This window comes from Schistocerca cancellata, chromosome 2 (assembly GCF_023864275.1).
Source record: "Schistocerca cancellata isolate TAMUIC-IGC-003103 chromosome 2, iqSchCanc2.1, whole genome shotgun sequence".
NCBI classification, from domain to species: Eukaryota; Metazoa; Arthropoda; class Insecta; order Orthoptera; family Acrididae; genus Schistocerca; species Schistocerca cancellata.
Window position 1 is genome coordinate 543,111,242 of NC_064627.1, and position 12,513 is coordinate 543,123,754.

The following is a 12,513-nucleotide window of genomic DNA, read 5'->3' on the forward strand; positions in this document are numbered from 1 at the left end:
TTCAAACCTCGCCTGACAAGAAAAAAAGATGCACCCAGAAGGCGTGGTCGGATGTCAGTAAGCGCCATCGATTAGCGTTGCATTTCTCTGTAACAAGTAGAACGGCTACCAGAGAGCATTGGTTTTGTTCGTGTTTAGTGCTGTTAACAAGCCTGAAAGGGTGCAAAAGGGGACAAAACAGCGTCGGATGTTGAGTGTTCACTGTAAAGGGTACTTGTATGAGACAGCGTTATCAGCACCTGACAGTTTGAAAGTGGGCGCCATTGTGCGTCTCTATGTGACAGGCTGATCGAATCATGCAAATCTATATTTGTAAGGCATTCAAATGTGACAGTGGCCCAATGTTGGGTGCATGGGAACGTGACAGCAGGCATACGCCTCAAGGTTCCGGTCGACCACGTCTGAGCACCACAAGCGAGTACTACCCTATTGTGCACCAAACACATTGTAACACTTTCATATCTGCGCCTTTCACCCAAGAACAGGTGACGGACTCCCTTTAACATTCTGTGTCATAACGCAGCAGTGGTCAGAGACGAGCAGCAGCTGGACTGGGCAACTACCGTCCTATGCTTAGGCTCTGTTAACGACATAACACAAACGTTTGTGTTTTGAGCAGTGCTGTCACTGGGAGGCATGGACTACTGATGAATGATGTCGCATTGTGTTAAGCGATGAATCACGTTGTCTGCACTATCCGGGATGACCTTAGTCGGTGAGTGTAGCGGTGGCCTCCTTCCAATGTTTCCGAGAGACGCAACAATGTTACCTCTGGCGTCATGGTGTGGGAGACCATCGGGTATGACTTCAGGTCACTCCAGGTAGTGATTGAGGGCACTCTGATGGCACAACGGTACGTCACGGACATCGTGCATCCTCATCTGTTACCTCTCGTGCAATGGTGTCATGGTGCCGTTTCTTCAACAGGACAGTGCTCGTCCACACAGTGCATGTTCAAATGGCTCTGAGCACTATGGGACTTAACTTCTGAGGTCATCAGTCCTCTAGAACTTAGAAACTACTTAAACCTAACTAACCTAAGGACATCACACACATCCATGCACGAGGCAGGATTCGAACCTGCGACTGTAGCGCCTAGAACAGCTCGGCCACCCAGGCCGGCAGAGCAAGTGTGTCTATCAACTCTCTGCATGAGTTTGAGGTGCTCTCCTGATCAGAATGATCCAGATCTGTCCTTCGTAGATGACATGTGGAAACAGCTCTTATGTCATTCCAAACCCAGTGCCACTATGCAGGATATCAAGGATCATTTGCAACAGTTGAGGACCAGCTTTTCTCAGGAGTGGACAGAAAAGCAGTCATCATTCCAAAAACTGTTTTGAACACAACAGAGCTTTTCTAGACACTGTCGTGTTGGACGTGGTATGCTGTTGCCTTCGTCCGACCTTAGAGCTGATATACCCAGATATTTACTGGAGGAACTAAATTTAACGGGGATTTCGAACCAACGCGAAACCCGGCATTTTTCACGTCAACAAACACTGTCAGAACGAAAGAAGTGATTAGTGACAGGTACACTATTGGCCATTAAAATTGCTACACCACGAAGATGACGTGCTACAGATGCGAAATTTAACCGACAGCAAGAAGATGCTGTGATATGCAAATGATTAGCTTTTCAGAGCATTCACACAAGGTTGGCGCCAGTGGCGACATCTACGACGTGGTGAAATGAGGAAAGTTTCCAACCGATTTCTCATGCACAAACAGCAGTTGATCTGCGTTGCCTGGTGAAACATTGTTGTGATGCCTCGTGTATGGAGGAGAACTGCGTACCATCACGTTTCCGACTTTGATAAAGGTCGGATTGTAGCCTATCGCGATTGCGGCTTATCGTATCGCGACGTTGCTGCCTGTGTTGGTCGAGATCCAATGACTGCAAGCAGAATATGGAATCGGTGGCTTCAGGAGAGTAATACGGAAAGCCGTGCTGGATCCCAACGGCCTCGTATCACTAGCAGTCGAGATGACAGGCATCTTATCCGCATGGCTGTAACGGATCGTGCAGCCACGTCTCCATCCCTGAGTCAACAGATGGGGGTGTTTGCAAGACAACAACCATCTGCACGAACAGTTCGACGACGTTTGCAGCAGCACGGACTATCAGCTCGGAGACCATGGCTGCGGTTACCCTTGACGCTGCATCACAGACAGGAGCGCCTGCGATGGTTTACTCAACGATGAACGTGGGTGCACGAATGGCAAAAAGTCATTTTTTCGGATGAATTCAGGTTCTGTTTACCGCATCACGATGGTCGCAACCGTGTTTGGCGACATCGCGGTGAACGCACATTGGAAGCGTGTATTCGTCATCACCATTGTGGCGTATCACCCAGCTTGATGGTATGGGGTGCCATTGGTTACACGTCTCGGTCACCTCTTGTTCGCATTGACGGCACTTTGAACAGTGGACTTTATATTTCAGATGCGTTACGACCCGTGGCTCTACTTTTCATTCGATACCTGCGAAACCCTACATTTCAGCAGGATAATGCACAACCACATGTTGCAGGTGCTGCACGGGCCTTTCTGGATACAGAAAATGTTCGACTGCTGCCATGGCCAGCACATTCTCCAAATCTCTCACCAATTGAAAACGTCTGGTCAATGGTGGCCGAGCAACTGGCTCGTCACAATACGCCAGTGCAGCTGTACTTGTACACGCGATCCAAGCTCTGTTTAACTCAATGCCCAGGCGTATCGAGACCGTTATTAAGGCCAGAGCTGGTTGTTCTGCGTTCTGATTTCTCAGGATCTATGCATCCAAACTGCGTGAAAATGTAATCACATGTCAGTTCTAGTATAATATATTTGTCCAATGAATACCCATTTATCATCTGCATTTATTCTTGGTGTAGCAATTTTAATGGCAGGTAGTGTAAAAATACTAGGATTGATCAAATATCGAATCCGAGACCTTTTGATTTACCACTGAGGCACCGAGCCACACCAAAACAGGATACAACGGTTTTATGATACCCTTTCCAACTAAATCATGGCATGTATCCAGACCAGATGGGGTACACAACGTCATTTTTATCACTGGGCTCATGTTGCCAAGTTCTTTGTAAATTTGATTCATTTTGTAATCACCGAATTAATATTACATACCCTCTTCATTTCGTTTCCTCCTCCAGTTTTGTCTGCTTCATTGTTGGTTCAAAATGGTTGAAATGGCTCTGAACACTATGGGACTTAAGTTCTGAGGTCATCAGTCCCCTAGAACTTAGAACTACTTAAACATAACTAACCTAAGGACAGCACATACATCCATGCCCGAGGCAGGATTCGAACCTGCGACCGTAGCGGTCGCGCGGTTCCAGACTGAAGCGCCTAGAACCACTCGGTCATACCGGCCGGCTTCATTTTTGGTTTTGGTCAGCAGTGTATTATGCGCACCCGTGCCAATCAGGGTGAGAACCGCCAAAATTTGTATAGAACTTCATGTGTTTGAGGATAGCTTGTATTGTATGTTACGAGATGGACGCACTCAAGCCGCTACTACAAGGGATTTAATGAGGTCGCAGCTTGCTTACCGCATTCGCATTTCTTCTACGTTGCTGGAATGCTCATGTACTTCGGCGCTATGCAAAATTGAGTTTGTTTTTCGCGTTACATTTCCGTTGGAGCTGTTGCGTGGAACTTTATCCTTTTACCGTCATTCGATTTCACCAGAGCATATGGTAGCCAGGACCCGATGCTAGTTCAGTCATCTATGGATGCAAGTTGTTGAGATCGGAGACAACTACAATCGTCCGGCCACAACTAATGGTTCTTTGAGTGTTCTGGGAGATGGTTCATTTTTAATTAAATCCAATGAAATATTAGTTCACTTTATTACATTAATGAATAAAAGATTTACTTAACTCAGACATGCTTCTTTGCCAGAGGAGTACTGGATAATTCACAGCTGTTATGGACTAGCAAAGTATCTCTTGGTGCAGTAATTATCGAACTGTTTTCTTGAAAAACAATGTTCAGCATTAACAACAGTAACTCGGAAATTGGTACTAAACAATGATGTTGACTGCTATAGCTGAACTCTCGAAATGGGCAGAGCTCCTGCCTGCTCGACACTCTATTGACCTCAGCTTAGGGCGTTGCTATACTGAAAGGGAGGGCGCGTCTACTGGAGTGTCTCTAACTGATTGTTGCTGACTGCAAAGTGTGTGGTATCCATTCTCGTTGTCGACTCTGGTGTGGAACCAAGTGCTCCGGACGGTATCATAGAAGTGACTTGCAATCACTTTCTTACTTTTAAAATCGCCATATGCAACGTTGTAATATTGTTTTGAATTTTCTTTGTTTGACAATGTGAGACTGAGAGGTTAAAAGTGTTAGATTTGCTGCATTGCATACATTCACGAGGTATAATTCATTCTGTAGTCTAACTCTGATGATTATAATACACTCCTGGAAATTGAAATAAGAACACCGTGAATTCATTGTCCCAGGAAGGGGAAACTTTATTGACACATTCCTGGGGTCAGATACATCACATGATCACACTGACAGAACCACAGGCACATAGACACAGGCAACAGAGCATGCACAATGCCGGCACTAATACAGTGTATATCCACCTTTCGCAGCAATGCAGGCTGCTATTCTCCCATGGAGACGATCGTAGAGATGCTGGATGTAGTCCTGTGGAACGGCTTGCCATGCCATTTCCACCTGGCGCCTCAGTTGGACCAGCGTTCGTGCTGGACGTGCAGACCGCGTGAGACGACGCTTCATCCAGTCCCAAACATGCTCAATGGGGGACAGATCCGGAGATCTTGCTGGCCAGGGTAGTTGACTTACACCTTCTAGAGCACGTTGGGTGGCACGGGATACATGCGGACGTGCATTGTCCTGTTGGAACAGCAAGTTCCCTTGCCGGTCTAGGAATGGTAGAACGATGGGTTCGATGACGGTTTGGATGTACCGTGCACTATTCAGTGTCCCCTCGACGATCACCAGTGGTGTACGGCCAGTGTAGGAGATCGCTCCCCACACCATGATGCCGGGTGTTGGCCCTGTGTGCCTCGGTCGTATGCAGTCCTGATTGTGGCGCTCACCTGCACGGCGCCAAACACGCATACGACCATCATTGGCACCAAGGCAGAAGCGACTCTCATCTTGAAGACGACACGTCTCCATTCGTCCCTCCATTCACGCCTGTCGCGACACCATTGGAGGCGGGCTGCACGATGTTGGGGCGTGAGCGGAAGACGGCCTAACGGTGTGCGGGACCGTAGCCCAGCTTCATGGAGACGGTTGCGAATGGTCCTCGCCGATACCCCAGGAGCAACAGTGTCCCTAATTTGCTGGGAAGTGGCGGTGCGGTCCCCTACGGCACTGCGTAGGATCCTACGGTCTTGGCGTGCATCCGTGCGTCGCTGCGGTCCGGTCCCAGGTCGACGGGCACGTGCACCTTCCGCCGACCACTGGCGACAACATCGATGTACTGTGGAGACCTCACGCCCCACGTGTTGAGCAATTCGGCGGTACGTCCACCCGGCCTCCCGCATGCCCACTACACGCCCTCGCTCAAAGTCCGTCAACTGCACATACGGTTCACGTCCGCGCTGTCGCGGCATGCTACCAGTGTTAAAGACTGCGATGGAGCTCCGTATGCCACGGCAAACTGGCTGACACTGACGGCGGCGGTGCACAAATGCTGCGCAGCTAGCGCCATTCGACGGCCAACACCGCTGTTCCTGGTGTGTCCGCTGTGCCGTGCGTGTGATCATTGCTTGTACAGCCCTCTCGCAGTGTCCGGAGCAAGTATGGTGGGTCTGACACACCGGTGTCAATGTGTTCTTTTTTCCATTTCCAGGAGTGTATTTCTTCAGTAGTTTCGGCTTCTATGAATTTACTACTTTGCTAACTTGCCTTTGTCTATGATTCCAACAGCAAGTCTACAAGACACGGCTTAATAAACGATGAATGGCCATTATTCAATGTTTGTCGTTAGTATTCAGATCTAAATTATACGGACTCGCTTCGGACTTTGGTTGTGTTTGCGGGAACTCTTCCGTCTACTTACTATTCCAGTGAGAATGCGTTTCCAAGGGTTGAGTTCAATATATTGATGGCAAAACTAGGTTCATAACTACTCAAGAACGCACAGGTTTAAAGCCTACAAGAAGTGACAGGCTTTCGAGCTCTAGAGATTTTTTTGAGGTGGGCTCTTGTAGCCTCGCTCTCTCCACTTTTAAGAGACTGTCAGTGAAAGCATGCCGACGTGTGCAGCTCATCTTTGACTCTTATCTATCTGTGCCATTAATCCAACTAAGTAGGTAATAATATCATTCCGTCGAACAATACGGAAGAAATGGGCGTACAGAAAGTTTTGGAAATAGTTCTTTTCGGGCCTCGATTACAGTTCCTTGGGATTTTTCCACTGAATATACGCTAGCATTTGACTTCCCCAAAGATAAATTTGTGTGGCCGTTTCTCATCAAAGTGCTTCATGGAGATACCCGTACACACTTGACGTGTGTGACTGATTTCAGTGACTAGTCGCCGACCACCGGATAAAACTATGTGCGATTTCTTCATCTAATTACGCTCATAACAAGTCAGTTATTTATGTTGAGAGTCAGCCTCCAATTTTTATACTAGGGTCTGGCCATGTTTGGAGCTCGCATAAAATTTCGTAATCCTCCATCTACACACCTGCGTAGACTGATAATAGGCTCAGAAATCCTTAGGTGTTGTCAAGGAGGTTATGTGCTGTATACATAAAGGGGAACAGCAGCGGTACTATGACAGAACAGGGTCATACTTTCGGTTCCGAAGATACCTCATCATTAAGTACGGAGTACTTTCTGTTTCTTAAGACGCTTCAAAGTTCTTTTCGATCGCAGTTCGTCAGTGAGGGAACTATGAGCATGTCGGAGCAGAATAAACCAATAGTCAATAGAGCAATTTCTCTGTCTATAAAACTGTTGCCTCAAGTAGGCTGTTCTGTAAAGTGAAACGGCAGTTTTATTATGCAGCAACAGCAAAAAATGTGTCCAGATAATGCGAGAACTCAAATCTCCGTTGTTATCACGTGTGTTCACTGTACTGCTGGTGTGTGACTCAAGCCAAAACTGAGAAAACGCGAAATAATGAGAATATTAAGCATTCCACGTGAGAGATAGTGCTTCAGTGGATGGACATAATTAGCTAGTTTCTATATTTTACGAATGGCTCCTTAAGTTGTGAATAAAAGCTATATAAATTATTTTGTGCGTGCTCTCCTCACAACATTCTGAAAATCGTTCAAATAATGTGAGAAGCAAAGTACCGGGTCGTTGTAATTAAATTAAGGTACTCGCAGAGCTACAGTTAATGTGGAATCGATGTACGCATGAAAAATTAGTTCCAATTTTCTCCACTAGCCGGAAATCTGTCGTTGTGAATACAAGAAAGACATACATTTAAGTCCCCATATACACTGAAGCAAGAAAGAAACTGTTATAGACATGCTTATTCAAATACAGAGATATGTAAACAGGCAGAATACGACGCTGCGGTCAGCAACCCTTATATAAGACAACATGTGTCTGACACAGTTGTTAGATCGATTACTGCTGCTACACTGGCAGGTTATCAATACTTAAGTGGGTTTGAACGTGGTGCTACAGTCGGAGCACGAGCGATGGGACACAGCATCTCCGAGGTAGCGATGAAGTGGAGATTTTCCCGTACGTCCATTTCACGAGTGTACCGTGAACGTCAGGAATCCGGTAAAACATCAAGTCTTCGACATCGCTGCGGCCGGAAAAGATCATGCAAGAACGGGACCAACGACGACTGAAGAGAATCGTTCAACGTAACAGAAGTGCAACCCTTCCGCAAATTACTGCAGATTTCAGTGCTGGGCCATCAACAAGTGTCAGCGTGGAAACCATTCAACGAAACATCATCGATAAGGGGTTTCGGAGCCGAAGGCCCACTCGTGTACCCTTGATGACTGGATGACTGGAAACGCTGCCTGGTCGGACGAGTCTCGTTTCAAATTGTATCGCGCAGATGGACGTGTAAGGGTATAGAGACAACCTCATGAAACCATGGACCATGCATGTCAAGAGGGGATTGTTGATGGTGTGGGTCGTGTGAATTTGGAGTGATTGGGACCCCTGATACGTCTAGATACGACGTAGGCATCCTGTCTGATCACCTGCATCCTTTAATGTCCATTGTGCACTCCGACGGACTTAGGCAATTCCAGCAGTTCCAGCAGGACGATGCGACACTCTACACGTCCAGAATTGCTACAGAGTGCCTCCAGGAACACTCTTCTGAGGTAAATACTTCTGCTGGTCACCAAACTCCCCAGACATGAACATTACTAAGCATGTCTGGGGTGCCTTGCAACGTGCTGTTCAGAAGAGATCTCCACCCCTTAGTACTGCTACGGATTTATGGACAGCCCAGCAAGTTTTATGGTGTCAGTTCCCTCCAGCACTACTTCAGACATTAGTCGAGTCCACGCCACGTCGTGTTGCGGCACTTCCGCGTGCTTCGCGAAGGACCTACACGATATTAGGCAGGTGTTCCAGTTTCTTTGGCTCTTCATTGTGTAGTGGATTAGGAACGGGACGTGGACAGAAAAGGTCAAACAAGTGAGAAAGGCAAAATGTTGATTTTACAGTTAACCGCCGCTTACTCATTTCGTTCAGTTTGAGCACCGGAGAAGCCGATAAGATGTTGCACACTGCCAGATTTGCACTGGTGTTCAAAACTAGACCTAATTTTTCTCCAGCGTAAATCGGTTCAGCATTCATACATTAGCATATCTACCAAGTTCCACTCTCATGCGATAATTACAGCCCACGCTGGACCTTATCAGTAGCTGCACTTTAATTATAACCACGCGGTACATGGGCGATCCGCTATTGTGGGGAACTTTGTCTCTAGTCCTTCGTTTGACTGTCACACTTGTCGTCTGTTTAGAGCGAAACGCTTGAATCGCAGCAGGACGAAGGACGGGTAGCTGCGGAGGAGCGCGGTTTCCGGCGTGTCGTGGCGTGGCCGTGAGCGCGGGGGCTTGTCGGCTCGCTTCCGCCTGCGTGCCGCGGAATGTCGCACGCCAGAGGATGTCTGACTCACCTGCTGCCGGAGACTCGGCAGCGAGTCACGGGGTCTTCTGCATGACAGGGTCTAAATAAAGTGAGAATTCAAATGTAGTTGCAGCGGCAGAAATGGTTGTATTCATCTGCGAATCACTTTTACAGCCCTGTTACGTAGCTAAACATTCACGGACATAAACTAATATTTTTCTTATTAAGCTTGTCATTGGTGTAATGTTTTAAATTTCTGACATGTGACCTGTATTTAATATTTCTCATACTGTCTGTTTTCCTTTAATGAATAATATTCCGGTTAGTAATAGTCACTCGCAGAACGGGAACTGTTTTTATTGTTCCTTAAAGGAATAAGGCTGAACACACTAGACGAATGCTGTAGTTTTGGGAGGGTATTGTTAGAGCACTGCATGCAAGAAGGAGTCGGAAGAAGGTACGCTTGTAACGAAAGAGAGGTTCTGCTTGCACTAGCATTAGCTGTCCTATAACTTGGCGTGTACAGTATCTTCACTGGGTACACCAAACTCTTCTTTGGTCTGCTGTGAGGGTCCAGCCAGATGGAGGCTGACAAACGAATGGTCCAATACGACATGTCGAAACCTACCCTGAAATTCATCACGCAGAAAGAATACATACACTACTGGCCCTTAAGAAGAAATGCAGATGATAAACGGGTATTCATTGGACAAATATATTGTACTACAACTGACATGTGATTACATTTTCACGCAATTTGGGTGCAGAGATCCTGAGAAATCAGTACGCAGAACAACCAGCTCTGGCCGTAATAACGGTCTCGATACGCCTGGGCATTGAGTCAAACAGAGCTTGGATCGCGTGTACAAGTACAGCTGCCCATGCATCTTCAACACGATACCGTAGTTCATCAAGAGTAGTGACTGGCGTATTATGACGAGCCAGTTGCTCGGCCACCATTGACCAGACGTTTTCAATTGGTGAGAGATCTGGAGAATGTGCTGGCCAGCGCAGCAGTCGAACATTTTCTGTACAGGACGTGCAACATGCAGTCCTGCATTATCCTGCTGCAGTGTAGGGTTTCACAGGGATCGAATGAAGGGTAGAGCCAAGGGACGTAACACATCTGAAATGTAACGTCCACTGTTCAAAGTGCCGTCAATGCGAACTAGAGGTGGCCGAGACGTGTAACCAATGGCACCCCATACCATCACGGCGGGTGAAACGCCAGTATGGCGATGACGAATACACGCTTCCAATGTGCGTTCACCGCGATGTCGCCAGACATGATGCTGTAAAGAGAACCTGGATTCATCCGAAAAACGACGTTTTGCCATTCGTGCACCCAGGTTCGTCGTTGAGTACACCATCGCAGGCGCTCCTGTCTGTGATGCAGCATCAGGAGTAGCCGCAGCCATGGTCTCCGAGCTGATAGCCCAAGATGCTGCAAACGTCGTCGAACTGTTCGTGCAGATGGTTGTTGTCTTGCAAACATCCCCATCTGTTGACTCAGGGATCGAGACGTGGCTGCACGATCCGTTACAGTCATGCGGATAAGATGTCTGCCATCTCGAGTGCTAGTGATACAAGGCCGTTGGGATCGAGCATGGCGTTCCGTATTACTCTCCTGAAGCCACCGATTCCATATTCTGCTAACAGTCATTGGATCTCGACCAACACGAGCAGCAATATCGCGATACGATAAACCTCAATCGCGATAGGCTACCTTTATCAAAGTCGGAAACGTGATGATACGCATTTCTCCTCCTTACACGAGGCATCACAACAACGTTTCACCAGGCAACGCCGGTCAACTGCTGTTTGTGTATGAGAAATCGCTTGGAAACTTTCCTCATTTCAGCACGTTGTAGGTGTCGCCACCGGCGCCAACCTTGTGTGAATGCTCTGAAAAGGTAATCATTTGCATATCACAGCATCTTCTTCCTGTCGGTTAAATTTCGCGTCTGTAGCACTTCATCTTCGTGGTGTAGCAATTTTAGTGGCCAGTAGTGTAGCTAAACACTCACGGACATAAACTAATTTTTCTCTTATTAAGCTTGTCATTGGTGTAATGTTCTAAATTTCTTACACGCGACCAGCATTTAACATTTCTCATACTGTCTGTTTTTCTTTAATGTTTAGTATTCCGGTTTGTAATAGTCACTCGCAGAACGGGAACTGTTTTTATTGTTCCTTAAAGGAATAAGGCTGAACACACTAGACGAATGCTGTAGTTTTGGAGGGGTATTGTTAGAGTACTGCATGCAAGAAGGAGTCGGAAGAAGTTACGCTTGTAACGAAAGAGAGGTTCTGCTTGCACTAGCAGTTAGCCGTCCTATAACTTGGCGTGTACAGTATCTTCACTGGGTACACCAAACTCTTCTTTGGTCTGCTGTGAGGGTCCAGCCAGATGGAGGTTGACAAACGGATGGTCCAATACGACATGTCGAAACCTACCCTGAAATTTGTCACGCAGAAAGAATACACAGAAAGAAATGCAGTGTCAAAATTCTAGTTAGTAAGGCGCACTGCAAGTATTTTTTAAAAAATGTTACAGTTACTTTTGGCGCACGAAGAGCCACTTAATAGCTGCGGTTTCTGCAGCCCTTCGTGTCCAGCGCAGGAATTGGCGAATAGGCAGACGAAGCCGTGACAAGAGAACGTAGCGCCGCATAGTACGACGTCCAAAGTGAATTTTAAGCGCTTAAACAATACCAAAAATGTCTCAAATCATAAATTTTTTGAATAACTTGCAGTTCATATCGACAGCTAAACTGTAGCTGAGATGTAATTGTTACGCAAGTGACTAGCAGAAGAAAGAAAACCTATGCAGTGTGTGATATTACTTTACAGACAACTTCCATTATTTGGAATTTAATTTGTTGACTTCCTGTAGCACAGTTCTTATGATGACTTTGGAAAGATGTATACTTTACTAACAATGAAACAGTTCGTTGTCTGTTCCTTGCAATAGTCCCAAAAATGCGAAGAATCTGTTGGATGATGAAAACAAACATTTTTCTTTCACCAGGCGCACCTGATAAAAGAACTAGTGCATTCAGACATCTTACAATAATTGGTAATTTTATTTAGACAAAACTGGAGAGGAGTAAGAAATAGTTGTGCCGTTGTCCTGCATATTGCGCTGTGTACCAGGCATATTTGAACCAATTCGTAAATGTGGTGTGCAATGTTGAAATGACTCTAATTTAGCAAAATGTTTCACTGGTAGTCCTAAAGTGACAAAAACAAAAAGCTGTCGGAAATCATATAGTCTGACAATTATCTGAAAAATGTCTATAACTGTTGCTTTTTTTTTTTTTTTCAAAATTGTCGATATGGTGAATCACACTACTAATTCTGCGTGGAAACCCAACTAGACGGTGTTATGCCTCAACTGATCAAGTGCAATTTTGTCCTTTTTTTAGATTTTTGCACCCAGTCGTGCACA